This window comes from Crocodylus porosus, unplaced genomic scaffold (genome assembly GCF_001723895.1).
Source record: "Crocodylus porosus isolate Cpor-Errol unplaced genomic scaffold, CroPor_comp1, whole genome shotgun sequence".
Taxonomy (NCBI): domain Eukaryota; kingdom Metazoa; phylum Chordata; order Crocodylia; family Crocodylidae; genus Crocodylus; species Crocodylus porosus.
Window position 1 is genome coordinate 91,770,106 of NW_017728943.1, and position 23,485 is coordinate 91,793,590.

At 41.4% G+C, this 23,485-nt stretch overlaps 1 protein-coding gene across 4 annotated transcripts in view; it reads left to right on the forward strand.

Moving 5' to 3' along the window:
• The window catches only part of PLD5 (phospholipase D family member 5), a 306,170-nt gene that overhangs the window by 132,910 nt on the left and 149,775 nt on the right, over nt 1–23,485 (forward strand). The window contains exon 1 of one of the 4 annotated variants that reach the window (XM_019549795.1): nt 5,708–5,783. The exons of the other annotated variants lie outside the window; for them this stretch is intronic. The gene's annotated coding sequence lies outside the window, so the exon portion shown is untranslated. Of the gene's footprint in view, nt 1–5,707; nt 5,784–23,485 lie in introns of those variants that run through there. 4 annotated transcript variants of the gene reach the window in all.

The following is a 23,485-nucleotide window of genomic DNA, read 5'->3' on the forward strand; positions in this document are numbered from 1 at the left end:
TTAAGTCTCTTTCCCCTTGGCTGCCTTGTACTCTAACCCAAAGCACTTCAGAGTGCCCCTCCCCTGATTCCTTGCTAATTGACGAGGATGTGTATTCCTCGTTAATATAGAGTGCCACGCCCCCACTTCTCTTTCCTATCCTGCCCCTCCTGTACAGTCTATAGCCCTTGGCATTCACCGCCCAATCACGCGTTGCATCCCCACGTTTCCGTAATCCCCACTATGTCCGGGCTGGTGTCAGCCAGCAGGAGGGTGAGTTCCTCCTGCTTGTTACCCATACTGTGCCTCTGTAGTACAGGTCATTGCTGGCAATGATATGTGCTCTCAATGGCTGCTTACTGGCGGATGATGAGTAATGCAGTTGGAAAGGCAATGCTTGTAAATGCCTGTTTTGTTTCTTTTGGTTCGGGTCAAACTATGTAAGAATTAGGCCTGTGTCAAATGAGATGTCTATTTATAGCCCTAATGGCAGCTTGCACCAGGGTTCTGCTAGCTTCCACCTATGGAGCTCTTGGAGCGAGTAGTCTACAGTTTTAAAAGGATTTACCAAATATACATTTAGAGCTGAAGTTGAAATCAGCTATGCTCTTATCCTTTTATAAGTTCCTGTAAAACTACTTCCCATTTTTATGATCACGCAACAAATACAGTTTTTAATGTTCTTTTCTGAATAGAGCCCATTGCTTGTGAATGGGCCTTTATCATGTGCCTTTATTGCAAATTAAATTTGTTCAAAGACGTTTCCCTGGAATACAAAGACTAGAGTCAGATCAACTGGCTTCTTTTGACTCATTAACCCATATTCATATTTTTGCTCAGCAACCTGCTATTAGAACCCACTGACCATCTCTAAATCCTCCCTGTGCAGCTGCAAACCCCATTAAAATATTTCAGTGCTGACAAGCAAAAGTGCTGTAAAAATGCAAATTTCCTGCTGCTGAAAGGCAAGAAGACAAGAAATGATTTTAAAAATATTTCCCTGCTGAGTAAGGGTTTTGGGGAGTTCAGACAGCTGGAATGCAGAGTTTTAAGTGATGAGAGAGAGAGATTGCTATCTTTTGTAAGATCACAGATATATAGGAATATCTGATTGGAAAGGGCCTTCCAGACTATCAAGCCCAGTTCCCGACATTTGCAGGTAATCAATTGTTTAAAAGGATCCTCAAGAACATCTGCTCTAAACCCTCTTACAAATGACAACCACAAGCACCTTATTAAAAAAACAATCAATGACCCACCTCCATGCCCTACACAAACTCCTAACAATATAAAACTGAAGAGCAGGAGAGAAGAGAATACCACCAATGCCTTGCCACTGCACTGGCAGGAAATTAGTTATATTAAAATATGTCCATGTGATTCTAGAAAGAGTCCCATGACCCATGCTACTGCAAAGAACACTCCCCTACTTCATCCCCCTCCCAAAGACCTAGGATCAAGGAACTAGGGCTAGAAAAGATATCACAAGGTCAGTTAGTCCAGCAGGGTCAAGGCTCAAGGAAAGATCATCCCTCACTAAACTATCCCAACCAAGTGTCTGTCTAGCCTGCTTTTGATCATTTTTAGTGGTAGATTCCACAACCTCTTTAGGTAGCTTTAGGTTCTAATGTCAAAGCTTCAGGTTTTTGAAAACTATTATATAATCTCCCCTCAGTCTTTTCTTTTCTAGACTAAATAATTCTATTTCTTTCTGCCTTTCCTTCTAAGTCATATTTTCAAGGCCTCTGATAATTCTGATTGCTTTCCTGGACTGTTTCTACTCTGTCCACTTCATTCTTGAAAGCCATTTTCTGCTTTGACTTCTTCCAACAAGTTATTCCCTCGCATCTTTCTTCCTTCCTCTCTTCTTTTTCTTCTGGGAATTTTTTAAAGCTCCCAGGGTGCATCTGCATGAGATGTTGAGTGTGCAGTAGCCTGATGCTACTATTCAGTAGTGTCATCTGGCAAAAACTGTGATGTGATGCTACTAGAATTATAGAAAGTGAGGGTTGGAAGGGACCTCAGGAAGTCATCTAGTCCAACCCCCTGCTCAGAGCAGGACCATCCCCAGCTAAATCATCCTAGCTAAAGCTTTGTCTAGCTGGGTTTTGAAAAGCTCCACGGATGATGCCTCCCACCACCCCTCTAGGTACCTTGTTCCAGTGTTACAGCCCTCCTAGTAGGAAAGTTCTTACTAATATCTAACCTAAACTTCCCTTGCTGCAACTTGAGACTGTTGCTTCTTGTTCTGTCATCTACCACCACTGAGAACAGTGTAGCTCCATTCTCTTTCAAACCTCCCTTCAGGTAGTTGAAGGCTGCTATTAAGTCCCCTCTCAGTCTCCTCTAGACTAAATAAGCCCAGTTTCCTCAGTCTTTCTTCATCATGTTCCTATGATCCCTGCTGACTTCCTGCCCCTGGGGCAGGGGACTGGACTCAATGATCCTCCAGGGTCCCTTCCAGCCAAAATGTCTATGAAATCTATGAAATCATAAGCCATGTGCCCCAGCCCCCTCACCATTTTTGTCACCCTCTGCTGGATTCTATTCAAGTTGTCCACATGCTTTCTGTATCATGGCCCAAACCAGAACACAGTACTCCAGGTGTGACCTCACCAGTGCTGAACAGATGGGAATAATCACTTCTCTTGACCTACTGGCAACATACCTACCAATGTAGCCCAGTATGCTGTTAGCCTTCTTTGCAACAATGGCAAACTGCTGGCTCATATTCAGGCTATTGTCCACCCCACACCCCAGGTTCTTTTATGCAGAGCTGCTGCCAAGCCAGTCAGCCCCTAGCCTGTACAACCCCACCATGGGATTATTCTAAGTGCAGGACTTTGTGCTTGTCCTTACTGAACCTCATGAAATTTCTTTTGGTGCAATCCTCCCATTTGTCTAGATCACTCTGAATCCTAGCTGTACCATCCAACATGTCTACTACTCCTACCCAGCTTTGTGTCATCTGCAGACTTGCCGAGGATACACTCTATGCCATCTTCCAGGTTACTGATGAAGACTTTGAACAAAACTAGCCCCATGGGACATTCCATTTGATACCAGCTGCCAACTAGACATTGATTCCCACTCTCTGAGCCCAGTGCTCCAGCCAGTTTTCTGTTCAACTTACTGTCCATTTATCCACCCCATACTTCATTAGCTTGCCTGGGAAAATGTTGTGGGAGACTATATCAAAAACCTTGCTAAAATCAAAGTACACTTCATCCACTGGTCTCCCTACATCCACAGAGCCAGTCATGTCATCATAGAAGGCAGTCAGGTTGATTAGGCGTGACTTGCCCCTGGTGAATCCATGCTTACTGGTCATAATCACCTTTTTCTCTTCCAGGTGCTTAGAAATGGATTTCTTGAAGATCTGCTGCATGATTTTTCTAGGGACTGAGGTGTTTAGGCTAGCAGTATTAGGCTACTGTGCAGTAGTGTCACAAAAAATTGTTCATCAGCGCTACTGTGCAGTAACTTGGGTTACTGTATATTTATTTAGTACTTGTTTATTTACAAGCACAATGGAGTATGGTTTGCTCACTTCTTTCTTTCTGGATCTCTGTTTATATGATGCAAGCCTTTACTGCTGTTTAAGATTTCTTTATGAGGTCCAACTCAGCTAAGCCTTTGGTCTTTTTCTGTACTTTTTTTACTTTTCATACGATTTTTTTTTCTTATTGATCATTCCCTTTCTCCATTCCTTGTAGATTCTCTCTTTACTCTTGATATTCTTTATGAGTAGCCTTTCCCTACTGATAAGGTCTGTAGTCTTGCCCTGCCAATTTTTTTCCACCTATGTTCAAGGACAAGCACCACATATTATTTGCACTTTAGACTTAAAGTAATTTTATTCCCTGTTTTGGTGGATACAGAATTCTCATTTTATGAACCTCTTTGGAGAATAGAGGCTTAGGGCCTGCTCTCTGCTATTGGTGCACAAAGTCAGGATGATTACCTAGGGTGCATGACTGCTCAGTTTTTTACTGTTTAAATACCACAGTCATAGGCTCTGTAGCAAAAGCTAAGACAGAAAGCTAGCTGTATACTATGTAAGCTGAAGTTAGCAGAATATGTGAACTAGATGTGTATGCTGAGCCTTTCCAGAGCAGGCAGAGGCAGGGTATAACCAGTAGCAGAATGTAACCTATGGTGAATCCTACCCTAGTGCATTTCTTGAGCAGGAAACCTTTAAAATGTAACATAGGTATAAAAAAACAAAGTGAAAAGGGTTTTGTTTCAAAGAGAATATAAATTATCATGCTGTCCTGCTTCTAATATAGACAACAAACTTTGATCAGAAAATAGAATGTGATTAAATAAGCATACTGATTTTTCTTTTATCTCTCAGTCCCAGAGTAGAAATAGTTCAGCATTTATTTAGTAGTTTCTATTTCAGACTGTCTCAAAAGACACTCTTCCCATAACCTGGTGTGAAACAATAAGAGTAGTAACCCTGGTAGTATTATATGCCCATTTACCTCTCTCACAATCCCATTATTTTCAACTAAGTGTGAAAATCCACAAACATTCAATTTTCCAAAGCCTGTTACACAAATACAAAGTGAAGATGACAAGCCCTGAAGTGCTGGTCCTGTGACAATCTGGATCATGGGCCTCACATGATTAATCCAACTGGACTGGTTTTTGGCAGCTCACCAGGGTTTATTTTTCCTGAAGGCTGATATCATGTTCACTTCAAAATGTGTGAAACAAGAGTTCCAAGTAGTGTCACCTCAGTCATCATTTTTTACAGTATGAAGCTTATGTGGAAGTTAGGCCAGCATTGCTAACTATTTCACTTCTAATCAAGCACAGGAGAGAGACAATTGTAGGTTGGAGATCAGCACAGTTTACTGTGAGTGACAGTGCTAATGGAGGAGTAAAAGTCAAGCAGATGCATGAGCTTCATCAATTGCAGCAAAACTAAGTACAGACCCTCAAAAAGCCCGAGGCTGAATCAATTTAGTCTTTTCAGGTTAGTCTAAGATGCAGAGATTAAGCTGAGAAACAACTGGACAGACATTTACTTTTGATTCAGGTAATGTAGCCACATGACTGCAGTAGTTCAGGCCAGAAACTGGGGGGAGCTAGAGCATGACTCTTTGGCTTGTAGGCAGCATGGGCTATGTGCTCACTTCCTCTTCATGCTTCCTCTGAGTTCTCTGGGATGTGTAGTCCACAATCACAGTAGCAGGACTATGTAGGGTTGGTTATCACTTCCTCTACCTGCTTCCAGGTGCCTCTGGGATTTGTAGTCCACAGTTGCAGCCAGCAGTAAGTATTTAGCAGGGTAAGGCAGCTCTGTACTCAGGGGAAGGGAAGTTTAACCCTCCTCCTTGCCCCAGATCCCAGCTGGGGTTTCTTGGGGTGAGGGTGAGGGGAGGAAGGGGAAAGACAGTCACTGCCTTCTCCTCCCCATCCCCAACCTTCCCTACTGGAGCAGACAGCACAGCACAGCCCAGCCTAGGGCTGGAAAGCATGCTGGGGTACTGTGATTTAACTTGAACCAGGTAGGGGTCTGGAACAGAAGTTTCATAAACCAGTTTGACCCAAATCAGTTAGTCTGATACTACATTCAACCAGATTTATCTTAAACCAGTTTTGGCCATTTAGAAACTGGTTTATATGCACTGAACTTCTGTTCTGTTACAGGTTTAAACCAGTTTCTGATCACTTAAACTGGTTTATGTGTAACTTCTGTCCCTAGCCTAGAGGGTGGCATTTAAGCCCCACTACAAGAGAGCCAGGACTAAAGAGTCCATCAGGCTATCTGGGACCTGGTGAGGAGGAGCAAGGTGGGTGTGGTAATTATGTATGTGTACAAGCTTTTGTGTCTGACTTTGTTATGAGCAGGGCTTGAAAGCATACCATTTTCTCTGCCTCTTGGACTGCTCAGAGACCGACAATGATCCTTCAGTCTCTCAGGTATACCTGGGAAGCTAAGCAAAACCTGACTTCTCTTAAACAGCTTCTTGGCAGAAAATTTCCAGTATCTCTGCTCTAATGTTGTATGTATATATATTATACAGAAACAGCACTGTATTGCTGTAAATCAGAGACTCAATCTAATTATATAACAATAAGTATACACAAAATTATATCCTGCTAGATGAACCTCCGCCCTTCTTAAACCAGAGCCCAACCCACTGTGGCATGGTAAGATAATTATCCTAAGTGCTGAATTAAAGCATTTGAAAACATTATGTTGTTTGAAATATACATATTAAATGTTTTCCGCACTGTTTTCTGTACTTTTATTGTATGTGTGTTGAGTACCATAATTGGCAAATATATTTCTCTGCTTTTCCTGTAGCCATAGTTATCATATGCCCTGTACACAGAAGATAGCTAAGCCATGTAGAGAAGTACAGGATAAGAATAAAGCTGTTTGTGGAATCTGCTAGATTTTGAATGAGTTTTATTGTTAAATTTTCATTTTTAAGTAAATAAGAACTATGACGTTTAGATAATCTCAATTCATTCATGCTAAATATTAGAACTGATTTTATTTTTTTAATTATAAAAACATTTGCTCATTTGGTTAAGTTTTGACCAGTACAGGGTCTAATTTAAAAGTTCACTGGAGATTATATATGACTTCCCATTGGCTTTAATGGCTTTAAATCAGGACTATGCATGTTTTCACAAGTAAACAAGAAAAGTTTTTTTGGAAATATAAATTTTTAAAGAATCAGAACATTTTATATCTGTTACATTTTGTTTAAACATATGTATTTTGTATGAGAGATAGGGAGAATGTACCTTTATAAACATGGTTAAATTTTCACTTCACTATTTAGGGAATGCATAGTGGTGCTGATATGTGTAACTTTATTAATCTTATAGTAAAGACAAGTGCATTCCTCTTATTTACTGATAATCCACTAATGAAGAGGAGTAATCATTTTAGATTACATTTCTGTTTAATTAGTTTTTCTCTCCTGATAAGCATGCCAAGCGGAACTGAGCAAAAGTAGTTGTAATGCAGGGCACCTGCTGGGCATTTATGATAGGTTAGGAGCAAATGATGACCTGAAACATAGCTAATGACCACTAAATCTATCTAGTTATGATTTCTTAATTTCAGGGGAATGCCATGTGTCTTTGTCATTATCTCTGTTTTAAAACCAATATCAGTAACACCACTTTTTCAGTCTTTTGGCTGATGGTTTCTCATTCCATTGCAGTTGCACATTGTAGATGTTTACCCTTTATAGAGTGAGAAGTTTTAGAACACCAGTACACCATGCATTAAATAATTAGGTGGTATGCACTGTTAGTAGTCAGTGCTGTCTTCATCCTGTGAGGTGTTTGTGTAAGACAGCTGAATGTAATAGGTTGTAATATATTCAGTAATAAAAGTGGGGGAGAGACAAAGAGAAAGCAAAATACTTCTGTTCATGATGGTGGATTTTATTTCTCCTGCAAGTTAAGAGGTATCTGTCAACATGTTCTTCCACAAAAAATAGGAAATTGTGCCCATGCATTCTTTTCATATTTTTTTTAAGGTAAAACAATATCCTTCCCTCTGGTGTTTTGTGATACTGCTCAACTATTAGAGTTAGATGTGACTGAATAGAACAGGAACTAGCTAGATCAGGTCACCCTACAACCAAAATTTAGTGGAGGACTCTTAATTTCTAAGAGAAATAAACAATCGTGATCATATTTAACCAACCTGGAACCTTTAAATTCTGTGATATCTTTTTATTTATCATTAAGGCGAGCATATTATCTTCCTTCAATTCACCTCTCAAAATGGATTTTCTCTTTAATATTTCTAGTAACTGGCAGTTGGACAGTATCTTGGCCAGTGGTGAGAAATCATTAGTTTCCGGCTGCCCAAGAGTTGGACGCACCTTATTATTAGAACCTTAGAAAATTAGGGCTGGAAGGGACCTCAGGTAGTCATCTTGTCCAACCTCCTGCTCAACACAGCATCCCTAACTAGATCATACCAGCCAAAGCTTTGTCTAGTAGGGTCTTAAAAATCTCCAGTGATGGAGATTCCACAACCATGTTTTGTTATTCCATTTCTACCCCACATTCTCAGGATGTGTCTTTGTTTAATGTATGCTATGCCATACTTGTTAATCCCCATCCTTAATATTTTACAATTAATTATATTTCTATGGGGTTTAGCACAATGGTAACCCTACCTAGTTGGTCTCTATGTGGTACTCTAATAGAAAGGCATAATACCAGCACTGTTAGGAAATTGGCTGCTGATGAGATGCACAGAAAAGAATGAGCATTAAAAGTATATCCAGATCTCTGCATTCTTGAAGGACTATGCTAGAACATATATAAGTTTATAACTACCAAATTAGTCTGATATGAAGACATAGTGCCATCACTTTACACCAAACTGAAGACAAGTTATCCACTATCTCCTTCTTAATAAAAAAAATTACTTTTGTTAAAAAAAAACCCATTTGAGATGGTATATTTTTGATTTTCAAATCTTCCTTACTTAAATTGCCACAGTTGAACTGCCCTGTAAGTGACAAGGATTAGGCTTGATAAATAAACAGCAACAGTATTTCAGCAGCAATAACATATGTTTCTGATTTACTAAATCATTGTTTTTCAGAAAGAACAAAAACTAAAGCAATCTAACACATTTTCTGTGTGAAATACTGGCAATAAATCAGAACCTTGGTTAATTAGCATTTTGTTACAAACTTAGAAATTATTTCCTGCCTGGCAGAAGGTTCACTGGGAGCTGTCCCAGTGTGGGGCAGCTGCTGGTGAGCTTCCTGCTGGGTGGGGGGCATGGGGGCATCTGCCCTGCTTGGCATGGAGCTGGCTGCTTCAGGGAAAAATTCTATACAGCATGGTTCCCAGCCCTCACCTGCCCCCTGGTGCAACCAGCTTCACACCATGTGGAGCTGCTCCAGAGGACAGGCCAGGGCTGGATTCCCAGCCCCCACTCCCCTCCAGACCTACTAGCTCCACACAGGGAGCTGGGACCGGGGGCAGAGAGCTCCCTGGTCCTGGCACTGGTTGGCTCCCAGCTCCTAGGGAGAGCTGAGAGCTAAGCAGCACCAGGACCAGGGACAGAAAGCTCTCTGTCTACTGTGGCCCCCTGCTGCCTAGGCTGACTCAGAACAAATTTGCAGCCAGTCTCTACATAAGTGTCACTGCACAATACTTAATCTTATAGCTGCATTTACAGGTACTAGCTAAATGCAAAGTAGCCTAATGTACTGTGCAGTAAATGGTGTGCATGTGTAGACGGCAGTGCTATACTGTGCAGTAGATTAGTCTACTATGCAGTAAAGCATCTCGTGTTGATGCACTCAGTAATTATCAGATACCAGATATACATCTAATAATTTTCTCCTGGTTGTGTGGGTTTCCGAGCCTCCCCCATCCTCTGTTGTAACCCACCTTCTACTTTCTCTGTTTCCCATTCATGTTTCCTCAGGCCCATGTGCCCTTAGCACTTCCATCAAGGTCAAAGGTCCTCTCTAGCCTAGCAGCCCACATGGCTAGTATGGCTAAGGCACACCAGTTTCCATAGCCAGTTGCATACAAGGCAGCAATGTGGTTTGCATCGCATCCTACCATCTTTAAGTCCTTAGCCCAAATTACCATTTGGGTATCTATTTGCAACTATATCCACTAGGAGCAGTCTTTGGTATAAGTATGGAGCAAAGCTCAAAATTGAACTTTTTGAAGCCATAGGGATACCTTAATTACCTTTTCACTGTACCTCAGAACTCTGCCCCTCCCTCACCTGCCCCCAGCCCTTCCTGATTTTTTTTTCTTATGTCATTCTGTTCCTCCAACTCCCCTAGGTCTCTGCCTCTCCCATTCTTCTGCTATATCCCTGTATTTCTGACCTTCACACCTTTGAATGGAAGACAAATTAAAGCATCATGCTGTAATAAAAACAAAGTGTTGTAGCAGTAGCAGCCACAGATTTATTTATATTTTCAGTTATTTGGCTTAAAGGATTTTAGAAAAAGCAGAGATGAGGTCTTCTCCTCTGAAAATGACTGTGAAACAGATCCTTCTTACATATCAAACCTGCTTCTCATATGGAGTATAGTCAAATGTGCTGACAGAATAAGTTCTTAATTGCTTTTAGCTTCAATTAAGACTTCAGAAGCAAAACAGCTGGAAGAGAAGGACTTGACTTGAATTCTATTCTATCTTTTGCATAATTAACAGAAAGTCTCATTACTGGAACCTAATGTGCATGTGTTAGGGACTCGTTACACCTTACACTGTAAGCCACACAAATAGGGTTAGTGTTAGTGCTAGCTTGAGTTGAAGCAGTCATACACTCAGCCCAGCAGGGGCCTGAAGGACTGAAAGGCATGAATCTTCTTCCCCACCCCACTTTCCAAGCTTCCCCCATGTCCCCAGGTGCTTTCCCAGGCCCTCCCCACCAGAGCTCCCAAGCAGAGACTTACTTGTGGCTGCCTGCTCTGCCTGTCCCAGGGGAGCAGGCAGGCAAGGGTTAGCCTCCCTGTCCAGCCACCCTTGCTAGACTGCTGCTCATTTCTGGGGATCTGCTGGGGAGGGTGTGGGGTTGGGGCACTGGGCTGGATCCAGGCCAGTTTCAGGCAGGGCAGGTTGGGTATTTGTACTAAGGTGTAGGCTTGAGTGGTTACACCTGAATGTGATATGAGTTGGGTACCACAGATCAGAGATAATCCTGCCCTCGAACAGCATAACTTTGAACCGCATAACAAGTGCTTAAAACTAGTTTCAGGTGTTACTGTGTGGACAGTCCAGGTGCTAAAAGCTCCAGAAGCCACACAAAATGACTGTGTAATAAGGACCTGATGGAAGATCCAAGCTAGCTTGTGAAATCTCTTTAGTGGGGATTATATCACATGGAAAAGTTTAGATTAGCTTTTAAGTTCCTGGTCATTTTCACAGTGCTAACAGTTAGGAAATAAATCTTTTACTTTCAGGCTAACCACCTTTGATTTGAAAACTTCTGAAAGACGGTAAACATGGATTCACTACGTCACTCTTCACATAGCAGCTGTGTTTTAAGGTATCACATCTGCATTTCCATGCTATAATTCATAAGTCATGTTCCTCAGTCCTCTAACCATTTTTGGCAGACAGTGAAAATGGTTTAGAGTGCTGGGTAACATGACTTATGAGAGAACCAGATTTACTTAGTTTATAGAAGAGAAGACTGAGGGGAGATATAAGATCAGCCGTCAACTACCTGAAGCGGGGTTCCAAAGAGGATGGAGCTGGACTGTTCTCAGTGGTGGCAGATGACAGAACAAGGAACAATGTTCTCAAGTTGCAACATGGGAAGTTTAGATTAAATATTAGGAAAAACTGTCTCATGAGGTGGGTAGTAAAGCACTGACACAGGTTACCTAGAGAGATTATGGAATCTCCATTCTTAGACATTTTTAAGGCCCGGATAGACAAAACCTTGACTGTGATTGTATAGTTAGGGATGGTTCTGCTTTGAGCAGGGGATTGGACTAGATCATCTCCTAACGTCCCTTCCAACCCTAATTTCTGATTCTATGGTATGCTATGGGATATTTCTCAGAGTAAATACCATTATGGAAAACAAAGAATCCTTAAGCTTATGTATATAATTTTATTAAATTTTAATTATACATATATATATATATAAATTTGAGCATATTGCTGTTTTATTGAAAAATACATGTACATTGACTTTGTTTTTTACTATAAAGAAGAGTTTAAAACATAATTCAAAACATGATTCAGTCTGCTTTTTCTTGCCTCTTTTTCTGTTTACAAGTTTGTATTCTTTAGAAGCAGAATATTTAGGCAGAGCATTTTCCAACGGCTGAGGATTGCAACAAGAATTGATCTGGAACATCTGCCAGGGTCTATTATGTTGATATAAATGGTCTATTAAATAGTCTATGAGAGCTTGTTAGCATATGTTACAATCTGTGAGAGAGGAAAAAGAAAGCAAAATGCTCTTTACAAATTCATCATTATATATGTACATGACTAAAAATGCAAAGGACACTTTATAGTCAAGTTGTATTTATGACAGAAATTCCAGCAACACCAAGAAGTTGGAAAAGACAGTCCCCCCTGATTTAAAGACACAGACCCTGCCCCAAAGAACTTAGTGTAGATACTAGAACTTTAACTCCAACGGAGCTCCATGGGGACAGAGCTTTTGTATTACTCGTGGCAAGATGAAGACTCAGGACAACATCATGCAAAGATGTGGGTAAGGGGAAAATATAGAGAAAAACAGTATACATTTATATGTCTCTACATTTGTGTATATTGAAATACACATTTGTGTATATTTTCCCCTATTGTTAACTATAAAACAAGTATCTTTCTGCCTTTCAACTAACCCATTATTAGTTAGCTCAGGCTGTCAGTCTGGAGGGTTACAGACTGATTGATGTCCACACAGAGTTAAATTGCAATCCCCAGGCTCCTCCCTAGTTGTCTTTACCATCATCCCTCCACCTGCAGCAGCAGCTAGAGCCCTCTCCCTCTTCTGGCATCCACTTCTGTCCCTGCCTGGGAGAACAGTGGAGGCCATGGCAGCTGAGGGTGAGGCCATGGTGCCTATGTGTGCGGTTCAGCTGGGGAGTATTCATGTGGCATGTGACGCCTGTCTGTGGTTTGTGCTGGTGGGACCTGGGGGCATGTGGCCCCAGCTACTTAGAAGTTGGACAGCCCTTGGTTAGTTCATTGTTTCTAGGAATCATGGTAGGAGGAGGTCAGGAGGAGAGAGTAGTGGTGTTCCAGGCACTTTTCATGCAGCATGTTCCATTTGTAGGAACGTGAGAGAGGTGACAAGTCAGAAAGCATTGTTGGTGGAGTTTGGGAACAGGATACTAAAGGAGGTGATAAGTAGGGAGGGACAGAGCTTTGAAAGGTTTTTGAGGTAAGGATAAGACTGAGTTTGGTATCACTGAAGGGAGGAACCAGCTGAAAGAATCAGACTGGGTACTGGAAGGGATGTAAACAAAGTTTGGCCAGAGAGGTGCTCTTAGCTTCCGTGTTCTCAACACAGTGGAGGGGGGCAATGGGAATAGTGGGTGACCCAAGAGGCAGAGGTTGCCACTACCAATGTGAGAGGTGAGGGCTGAGGCCATGTGTGCATGGTAAACTTAGCAGAGCAGTGTCTTCAAGCATGCCACATGGTTATGGTGGGGGGCTTCCTAAATTGGAAGCAGGGGAGCTACATCTGCAGGACACTTTGACAGGCTTATTAGCACTGCTGTGTGCCAGGGACTGCCTGTGGGGCTGCACTGCTACGGGTGTCACATGATGCCTGAGCACCCTAGCTGGCAGCATCCCTGGCTGTGCAGCTTGTGAAATGGTGGCAGTCAGTCTGGCAGTACAGCCACTTCTATTTTTTTCGTCTTTCTTTGTTACATTACTGTGCACAGCCATGGTTACCCTGCTTCCGACTTAGGAAGCCACAGGCCTAGAACCATGCAACATACTTGGAGACACTGTTCTGGAGCACTTATGATTATGATCTGAGAGTTTTAGTTGTGTGTACAGTATCATACCTTTATACTGACCCTTCATATAATGTATTACTGAAAAGAGGATTATGAGCATCCCGTTCTCACTGTTGAAAGAAGGACATGCCGCCTGAGGCAAGAGCCAAAACCCAGTGGGATATATAGAATAACTGAAGACCATTGCAACTGGAATGACCTTCCTCACCTGTGAACTGAACTAGTAAGAAATTTTCCACAGAAAACTGTGCATTGAAAAAGGACATTATTTTTTAGAATTTGGCAACAGAAAACAGCAAGATTCTGGGGCCCAAACTCTTATAGTTGAGAAACGTCTTTATACATTTTGCGGGGGAGAAAAGCAAACACTTTCTACAAATGTTTTTATTGCTGATAAAATTGATTTGAAAGAAAATGTTCAACCACCCCTCCTTTGAGTAAATCAGCCATCCCAAAGTCCAGCTAAGTGATTGTTTTATTACAACATCCTGTGTTGCATAACTGTAACAAACATTTCACAAAGATAAAAGTAGATTCTATATGTTAAATCATGAAGTATTTGCTTATTACTTTCTTCCAGTGCAATGCAATTTTTGTGCTTAAAAATTTAAGTCTCTTTAAAATATAGTTTAATATGAAGAACAGATTGGGCACATTATGTTTTTGCTGGTAATCAAATGTGAGGAAGTTAATGTTTTCATCCTAATTTCAGCAGTTAGTGCTCTCTACATTTTTTGTTATGCCATATGCTAGAAAACTCAAACCCATGAAAAATCATAGAACCATAAAATAGGAGGGTTGGCAGGGACCTCAAAAAGTGATCTAGACCGTCCCCCTTCCTAAGGTAGGGGATTGCTTCTATGTACAATGATTGTCTTTCATGTATAGTTTTAGATATCAGACCTTCAGTTCACATGCTGTAAGAGAAGAAAAGGAGTGATGTGGGGTTTTTTTGGGTTTAATAGGCAATATCCATAAATGAGATATAATTTCAGCTTCATGAAACTGTACCATTGTGCATCAGTAATTTCTTTTAAAATAGCAAATTAATTTAAAAGGTTTATGTAAATTTTCATTTAGAGTCAAGTAAGATGCATGTATTTATTAATCTGATTTTGCTATGTCATTTAGTTGACACCTTGCAGCCACTAATTTATTTTTCTTTTGGGCTACCATTTAAAGTAGAAAATAGGAATGCTTGAGAAAGGCATTCTAAATATATTTGCAGTTATTCTGAGTGTGCCATAAAAGAGCGCTACTTACATTTAGTGCATGACTATAGTAATATAACTATAGTAATAACAGCCTGGGAGGCAATGTTTACCAGTAGCTTCTGGAGAATGTTAAAATTATCTGTTTTTCCTCTTTAAAATGTAGGCAGCTAAGTGGTAGATGTTGTGAGTACAGCTTTCATTATAAAAATAGTTTGGAAGTTTTTTGTGTTTTTGTTTTTTAAAGATGGGTTTATTATTTACGCACTTAGGGTAAAGCTGAATTGCAGTGCCACAGGCTGGCAAATTGTGTTTTAGTCTGTTTAATCTTTGCAAATATAAAATATACAAATTGTTCCATTTGGTGTGATTGTTATCCATTCGTTTTTTGGAGTATCCCTTCTCAGGAAGAGTCCTTTTTGGAGCAAACTTAAGGATAACCACCTTCTAGGAAAGTTTGCCCCCTCTTCCATACTTTTCACTTGCTGTATAATCATAGGTTTGGGTAGCATCAATTTTGCAGTATGTTCAGTGACACAAGAACTTTCTTTCTGGATTCAAGTTGCTGTCATTAAAAATAGTTTATTACAAAAATAATGTGTATTGTAAAGTAGTTTAAAAATACACTATCCTTTATCTTGTCAGTCATCAGCTTAACTCCCTTGACTCTACATCCCATATTTCTTTTGCTTTCTTTTGTTTGTGTTTCCCTTGTTTGCTTTTGTTTTTCATGGCAATACATAGATAGAAGTAATGTGGATAGCTTGAATCTACTTCCAGGCACCTATAGTTAAAAGGTCTCTCTCAAATTTGAAAGCTAAAGTATAATATTTGCCTCAAAATCTCTGGCATCAAATTAAAATGTTTTATACTTTGTCTCTCTCTTTTTTTTTTTTTTGAAAGACATTTTTTAGTGTCCTCTTTTGGTACCTCACACTTTTCAGGGTTCTTTTCACTTATGACTTAGAGGGGATATACTACTCATAGAATCTTATTGAATTTCATATTGATTTGTAGCTCCTTCCTGGGAGCAATACTTAGTTGTTGTCTGAATGGTGTGACTTGCATATAGATATTTATTTGATTCCATGTGTAAGCAGGGTGTTGGAGGCTCCTCTGAGTGATAGGCTTTCTTTTTGGAAAAAGAGGTTTCTTTTTTGGCTGGCAATTGTATTTCCTCATCTAAAAATAGGTACTTTGTGTATATTTGGTACATGAATTGCCATGACTTGGAAGCTGCAGATTTCAATGTAATGAATATCAATGGAAACTATTTTCCATGGAAAACTGCCTCTGGTAGGAAGAATGTAGATTGTAACTGCATAATTAAAAATAATTCTTATGTGGCTTATACAAAATTATTAATGTAATTACAAACATATTCTAATGTTTGATATTGTGGTAGCACCAGTGAACATCTGTGCAATGTGAGGGTTGATAGGATGGGCACTATCTAGGTAGAGCTTTAGACTTTTTTTAAGTGTGCAGGGGAGTAAGGTAAACCTCAGTTTTCCAGAAGCCTAATCCTGCTTTTGATTAAGTTACTGAAGTGTTGCTATTGACTGCCATTGGCATAGGACCAGGCCAGGTCATAAGAAAATATCTGCAATCTCCAAGGCTGAAAAATGCCCGCATGGAAGGGCTATCCATCGTCTTGATTTGGCACATCAGATAGTCACTATCCATGATCACAGAACTGATCCCCACTGGAGACAATATATTGAGCCAAAAGGTACATCAATATATCCCAAAGCAGTAAACCTTATACAATATTATTTAAAAACAAATATTTGGAAAATTCAGATTTTTGATTGTTCTAAATTACTCACCTGTATTAGTGTCTTTTTGTGCAATGTTTTTGGACATTACTTATTTGGAAAATCAGACTCCAGGGTAATTAACTCACAGATGCAGTTAATATTAAACAGCATCAAATACTTTTCACTTATATGCCATTTGATGATCAATAATCATTAATGCTTGGCTGTAGGAAACTTTCATTTGTAACTTTCATGTCTTCCGGTTAAAATGTTCATGAGTCATCCAATACTAATTATTAACTTTTTTACTCATGGGACATGAGAATTTGCTAGGCCAGAATTAACTAAAGCCAAGCATTAATGAGATCAAACAGTCAGCTAATGGATTTGCAAAGTAAGCTACTGTGGAATCCCATACGTATAGCTTTTTGGAAGTTATTTTTAAATGGTAAAGTTACTGCCAAATTCTGCAACAAATGAAGGAAGTACGAATATTGTTATTGACTTCAAGGAGAAAAGTACAGGGCAATAATTTTGTTTCAATATTATGCTAGCCATCTATCTCTACAGGTGGGAGACTGTTGGGTTGAAGGTGATGAACAGCTCAGGTAAAGACTAGCCCAGATCTTCATAGAAACATAAGGTTGGAAGGTACTTCAAGGATTATCTAGCCCAGCCTCCTTCACAGATTCAGGACTCACTGCTCTTAAATCATTCAGGGGAGCCTCTTGTATCTTACAGTTGTTCCACCCCTCCCCCTTCCACATCCTGTAGCTGTGTCTTTATAGTTGTAATTCCATTCTAGGGGAATTCCTGGGATGGGCCCATAGGTTTTTCTCGCTCTACACTTACAGACATGCAACTCAGGCTAGGGCCAAGCACCTAGGGCCATTATTCCACAGGATCAGGCCCATGACATCCTGGAAGTGCCTGCCCAGGGCAGCTGAAGAGCCCATGCTCTTGTGCCTTAAACAAACAGATGTTTGCTGCAAAAAGATGGTATAAACTATTAATTGGAATAATTGTACTCACAATTTTGGACATTTGTGGTATGTCAAACAGCAAGGATGTCTGTATACTTGGGTTTTGTATTGTCATAAAAAATGTTTATGGTGGCATAAGGGTAGTGTCTCTTTGCAGCCATAGTACCTGAGATTTTAATACGATGTGCATCTGAATGATTGCCCATTTTGGGGGGTCAGGAAAGAAGTTTTTTCAGAGGGGGTGGGGGGCAAAGTGACAGAAGTCTAGTCTAGTGGTATTTTTGCCTTCTTTATGTAACCCTTCTGCCAGGCACTGGTCAGCAGCAACAAGGGCCGGGTTCAATTTTTGGGGTACTAACTATATTTTACCTTGGCTTAAGCTTCCACCCAGACCACCTGGGAAACATGAAATGAATTACTGGGGTGTCCCACATAAACAACACCCCCCCTCTCCTAGCCAGCAGTGTAAACATAAAAGATAGATTTATTACTGAGAACAGAGAAAAACACTGAATGCAACTTAAAACACTACTAACTACAGAGCAAAGTCTATAGGTGGCACCCTCTTGGGGAGGCTTCACCCATACCCAGGCAGTTTGGGATTTGGGGCTTCCCAATAGGTAGTTCGAGGTCCTGCACCCCTATACCTGCCCTTCAGCAATGGGCTGGAGAGGAGGCCACACCGGAGAGTCCTATCAGCTGCTCCTTGGGTTCAGTGCGCCACAGGGAGCTGCTTGAGAGCATAGGTCCTTCTGCATTGCAAAGGGGTTGCGTTGCTCTTGGAGAAGTGGTAGAGCACCAACCTCCACTTCTGCATGATGGCTTTGAGGGGGTTAAGTGTGGTTTTCCTCAGCATACCGCACCCCAAAATTCCTAGTCCCAGCTCTGCCAGCAGAAAACTGCGAAAGCACTTGAAGGAAAGGTCAGGCCTATCTTGGCTTGGGTCTGCACTACAATTAGTGCCCAACCACACTGCTTGGTTGGGACATAACCTACAAAAAGAGACAAGAGGCAGCCCAGGCCCATCTTGCTGGGCCCGAACTGGGTAGCACTGAGGCCTGGATCAACAACAAGAAATGCCAGGTCTCATCCTGACACAAACCGTGCCAGGCTTCATCCTGGCCCAAATCTGCCAGCCAAACATATGGCTAAGGTTTAGCCACACAGCTAGGCTGAAATGCAATAGCGGTGAAACCGCAAAAAGGACCCAGCTGCCTATGACTGCAGCTTGGACATTCAGTCTCAGCTATACCACTATGCTGGGACACTACAATTACAAAACAGAGGGGATCAGGCCCATGTGGCCAGTAACTACCAGGACCCATTTCTGGTCAGTCTGCTCCAGGAATTAATACCCCCCATAGTACTATCCCACTCAAGGCCTGTGTGACCAAAACTGCCAGGACTCCATTGTGGATCAGTTTGCTCCAGCAATTACCACTCCAACTCAGGAAAAATAAGGGGGAAAGAGGGAAGGAACAGGAGTCTCAAACTCCAAAACAGACTTTCTCTCCCTGTACCTGAGGCTTTCCCTTTCTAATACTGTTTGTTTGCCTCTCCAGCTAAGAGGGGGGAGAACCTCCCCCCCACCATGGGTTTTCTGGCTCCCAGTGTAGCTGTGCAGATGAACAATAGTCCCAGAGCCTTAGTGACTTGTTCTTATATATCTGGTGCGACATCACCCAAGCCTTGCCAAATCCAGGAGGGCCACATTTCAGTCTTTCTCCCAACCAGTCTGCCTGAAGCATTCTCTGCTTCCTCTGGTCAATGAAGCCAGAGAGTTTTACATATTTTCCCCAAATACAGGCCCCAGCTTGCCATGTGCTGAGCACATGGCCAAAACAACAGGGGTCATCTTGACCATATCCAAACACACACACCGACAATACACAGCCCAGTGTGTGTATGTGGGGGTGGTAGTGGTAAATTTATAGCATTCATAGCATGGAGGCACAGTTAGGTTAAGTAGGAGAAGGACTGTAAATTACTGATATGAATTACTAACATCAGTTTTTAAAATGCAGGGATTCCTTTTCTGTTGAATACAATGTCAAGCAAAAACCCATGCTTTATTCATGTGATTTGATAATATAACAGTGCTAAATATCAAAGAGTAAATGACTCGTTATGTCATCTATTGTTCTGACAACATTTTCCATCAAGGCATTGGGCAAGGGAAATGGGGAGTGAGGGGTTACATGTCTGAACAAATACTTCAGTGCAAACTAAACTCATGCTTACTAAATTTTGGCCTGTTCTCAGGGATAACTATATCAAGTATGCTCTTTCCAGGGAAAAGAAATTTGACTTGTTTACTATATAACCTTCTAGTAAGACTATCTCAAAGAAAGTCATAGTCTAGGATAAGAATTTCCAGCTAGCATAAACAAATCTATGACTTTTTTTCCACGTGGAGCCATTTTTTTTTGTGTGGCACCAACATGGGCTCTTTTACTTGTTTTGACCTGTATTTTGGTATATGTTAAAAGCTGTAGCAGTTTCTTCAGCATTTGCCATACTTTTGAAGCCGATAAAATAAAACAAAGCAAATAGAAACAGAACAACTCCCTTCTCAACTCTCCCCTGTAATATCTTGTTCCTAAAGGAATCCCAGGTATCCTATCTAAAATTATTTTCTTTAACACCTTCTTTAATCACCATCCTGATGCCATGAAACAAAAGGCTTTGGCAGTCAAAATCCAGATGACATTCATCATTGAAGAGGGTTTTTTAATCAGACTGACATATATGTGATATAGCTCTGGACTTTATTTTGCTGTGATTTTGGCAAATGCTCTAGAAACTGGGTCTATAACGAGTACATCTCTTACGGGTTTGTACTTAGTTTACAAATCATATGTTTATAACTGGAAGACTAATTTGTTATTTTGGAGGAGAATGTGTATGAGGGTGTATGCCAGGGCTTTTTTAGCAATGTCAGTAAGTGGTTTACATTCAGTTTCAGCTAACACTTGCTTCATGAAACTGTATGGCCAAAGTTAACTGTTCTGTCTGAGCTGATTGACATTCAGTTTTTGTTAGCATTCATTACACATAAACTACTGGTCCAGTTTTCACCTAAGAAGCCTACACCAGTCCTCTCAGTAGAGGCATTTCGCACTTACCTCCAGACTTGGGCTTTTTTAAGTAACTCCTTCAGTTTTTCAAACCCTTTGGTAAGATGTACTTTCCACGTCTGATAGACATCCCACTTTGTACAATAGTTCTTTCAGGTTCCTGGTTCAGGCAGTGCCCGCTGGTCTGCCTGGTGCACCATGCCACTCCATCTCCCCACCAAACTCTAGCCTGGGACTTTTGACTAACTGGCCAGATCTGGCCTATGGAATTGGAGAGTGTCCCAACTGAACTGGAACATATGGTCATCCTATGTATACCCCACATTTTTCCCCAAGAATACCTGCCAAAACCATGATGATGCATCAAGCACAGAAAAAAATTATTGTCATCAACCATCTCCCCAGAGATTTCTCCCTTTGTAAGCACTTTTTTGTTTGATTTTGGTAGGGGTCTGTGTAAAAAAAAAGGGGCATAAATTATAAGATAATTTTGTGGGCTAGTTTGGCTCTTTCAGCTATTTAGTACTTTGCTAAGAGTTTCCTTACTACTCCAAGATCTTCAGTTGTTTTCACCCCCTGCCAAAGATCAAGGGCAAGACACGTGATTAATACTGGTATATCATTTCCAATTTCTTGTTCATCCATGCAGATACAGTTTATGTATTTTTCTTGTGGATATTGTATCTGTGGCAGCCCAGTAGGGGTGCTCCTGCATTGAGCCACCCACCTCACTGTGCCCAACCACCTTTCAAGCTCCAAGTGCCTCCCTGGGGGCATCTCACGTCTGGCTGACCCCCTTCCTGAACCACACCTGCTAGCCTGGGGTAAAAACTACCACCACCCAGGGCTGAGCTTTATTCTGGCTCTGTGCACCCTGGGAAACACAGGCCTAGTAGCTCTTGAGGGTACTTGACTCACTTCAAGCATTTGGGGGTGCTTCTCTCAGTCAGAAGCACAAGTAGTGGTCTCCCTTAGTCAGCCGAACCAAGGGGACCCGAAGCCATAATCTAGACCCACTCCCAATAAGTCTCCTGCACTAGGTACAAAAGAGAACTTTATTGGTTACCAGGGGTAGGGTTGGAATAGGGTACAGGGTAGAACAATATCAGAGAAATCCCATAGAGCAAACTGGCATGGCTGGGTAACCGTTGATCACACATCTGAATTACTGCAAGATATATATCTAGTTAGATCTCAGGTAGTTTACTCACAGGTATCATCCAGAGGCAGGTGGAGATTCCCTCTGGAGGCAGGCAGTTCCTTGATCATGAGTTTTGAGAGAGAGAGAGCAAGTTTCAGATGGTTCAGGTCTCTCTCTGAGTTTTCCTCATGGCTGCTGCCTCCTCCTCCTGGGCAGTCCTTAACTTATATAGCCCTTATGACCTCATTTACCTGGTCTAATGGAGGCCAGCACCTATTGGCTGTCAGCCAACCAATTTGAAATGCATCACTAGTTGCTAGGCAGACTGGCAGTTCCTACCTCACCCAGGTATGTGATGCCAGTCCATAGGCAGAGGAAGCAGGTTTCCCCCCTCCCTCAGAAATGTATCCAGCTCAGGTTACCTAAAGAGATGGAGTAAGGTGTGTACCCTCTGCAGGGTCCATCTTAACCAAATTGTCACAGAGAAGAGTTTTTGGGGAGAAACAGAGGTGGCCTTCTGCCACAGTATCACCATCTGATTAACTTAACTACATATGGGTTTTCTTTTATCATCACTGTTTCTTGAACCGCACTGGCTTGTGTCCTGTGCCCTTTACTTTCACAAATGTCTCATTTGTTTTCAGGTTGATAGTCCAATCATCTGAAGCAATATTTTCCATTGTTTTTATGAAGGATTGCTCAGAGATAGTGGTGCAGTTGGCATTCTCTTTCTTCAGGTTCTTGCAAAGTGATGCAATCTGGGCATTCTCTTGGCTTGCATTGTTTCACACAGCAGGCACAGCTCTGTATGCTGTTGTTTGTGGACTTCAATTTTGAGCTCTGTATCAGGTCAGTTCTCTTGAAGAAATTTGGATTCTCTACCCTCCATAAGCGTCTATTCCAGGGGTGGGCAAAATGTGGCCTATGGGCCAGATGCGACCCCTAAACATTTTAGAAAATTAATATTTATCCACCCCTGACTGACTGTCATGTGGCCCTTGATGTCTTGCCAAAACTTAATAAGTGGCCCTCCACCCAAAATAATTGCCCATCCCTGGTCTGTTCTGGCTAGGTGACTGCTTGGCAAATTCTAGTAGCTTTATCAGTGGTTATTCTGGGACTTGCAAAAGTTACTCTCTTCAGGGTTTTTTCCCCTAATCTCAATCACAACTTGGTTTCTTATAAAGGATTTAAAAGTGTAAGATTTATTTTTCAGATCAGTCATGGACTTTTGTATGATTTCACCTTTTTTTTCTAATATCCATTTCTAGACATTTTTTCTGCATGTCACTTACATGTGGTACAGTAGTCCTCATTTCTGTATATAACAGCTTCATACTCAGTAACCTCTGCCTTATTTAACTGAAAGCCAATAAAAACATGGAGTGTTTCAGAATGGGCTGTTATTGGAAATATGGTCTTCCAATTCCTTTTTTACATCTGGAACCCATTATTTGGAAATACGGAATGAAATCCTATTTAAACTTGCCGAGCACTTCCAGATGAGCCTGCACGTGCCTCTTGCAGCATCTCAAATTCCTTTGACACACCGCAAGAGGCATGTGCAGGAATAAGAAAATGTTCCCCACGCTGCAAATTTGTAGCACGGAGGCAAAATTAGACCCCTGGATATACAGGGGTCAAAAAACCCCGCAAAGAAAAAAAGTGGGACAACCAGAGGCTGGGTCCTCTAGAGAGATGCTCTAGCTGCCAGAGTATGTCTGTTGTTAGCCCTTGCCCTGGTGCTGACACAGGGAGCTGGACACAGGCTACAGTGCCAGTAAGTAAGGTGTCAGGGGGCTGAAGGAGGGTTGGGACCCCCATTGGCCCGTCCACTCCCCCAACCCCCCGATCCCTGC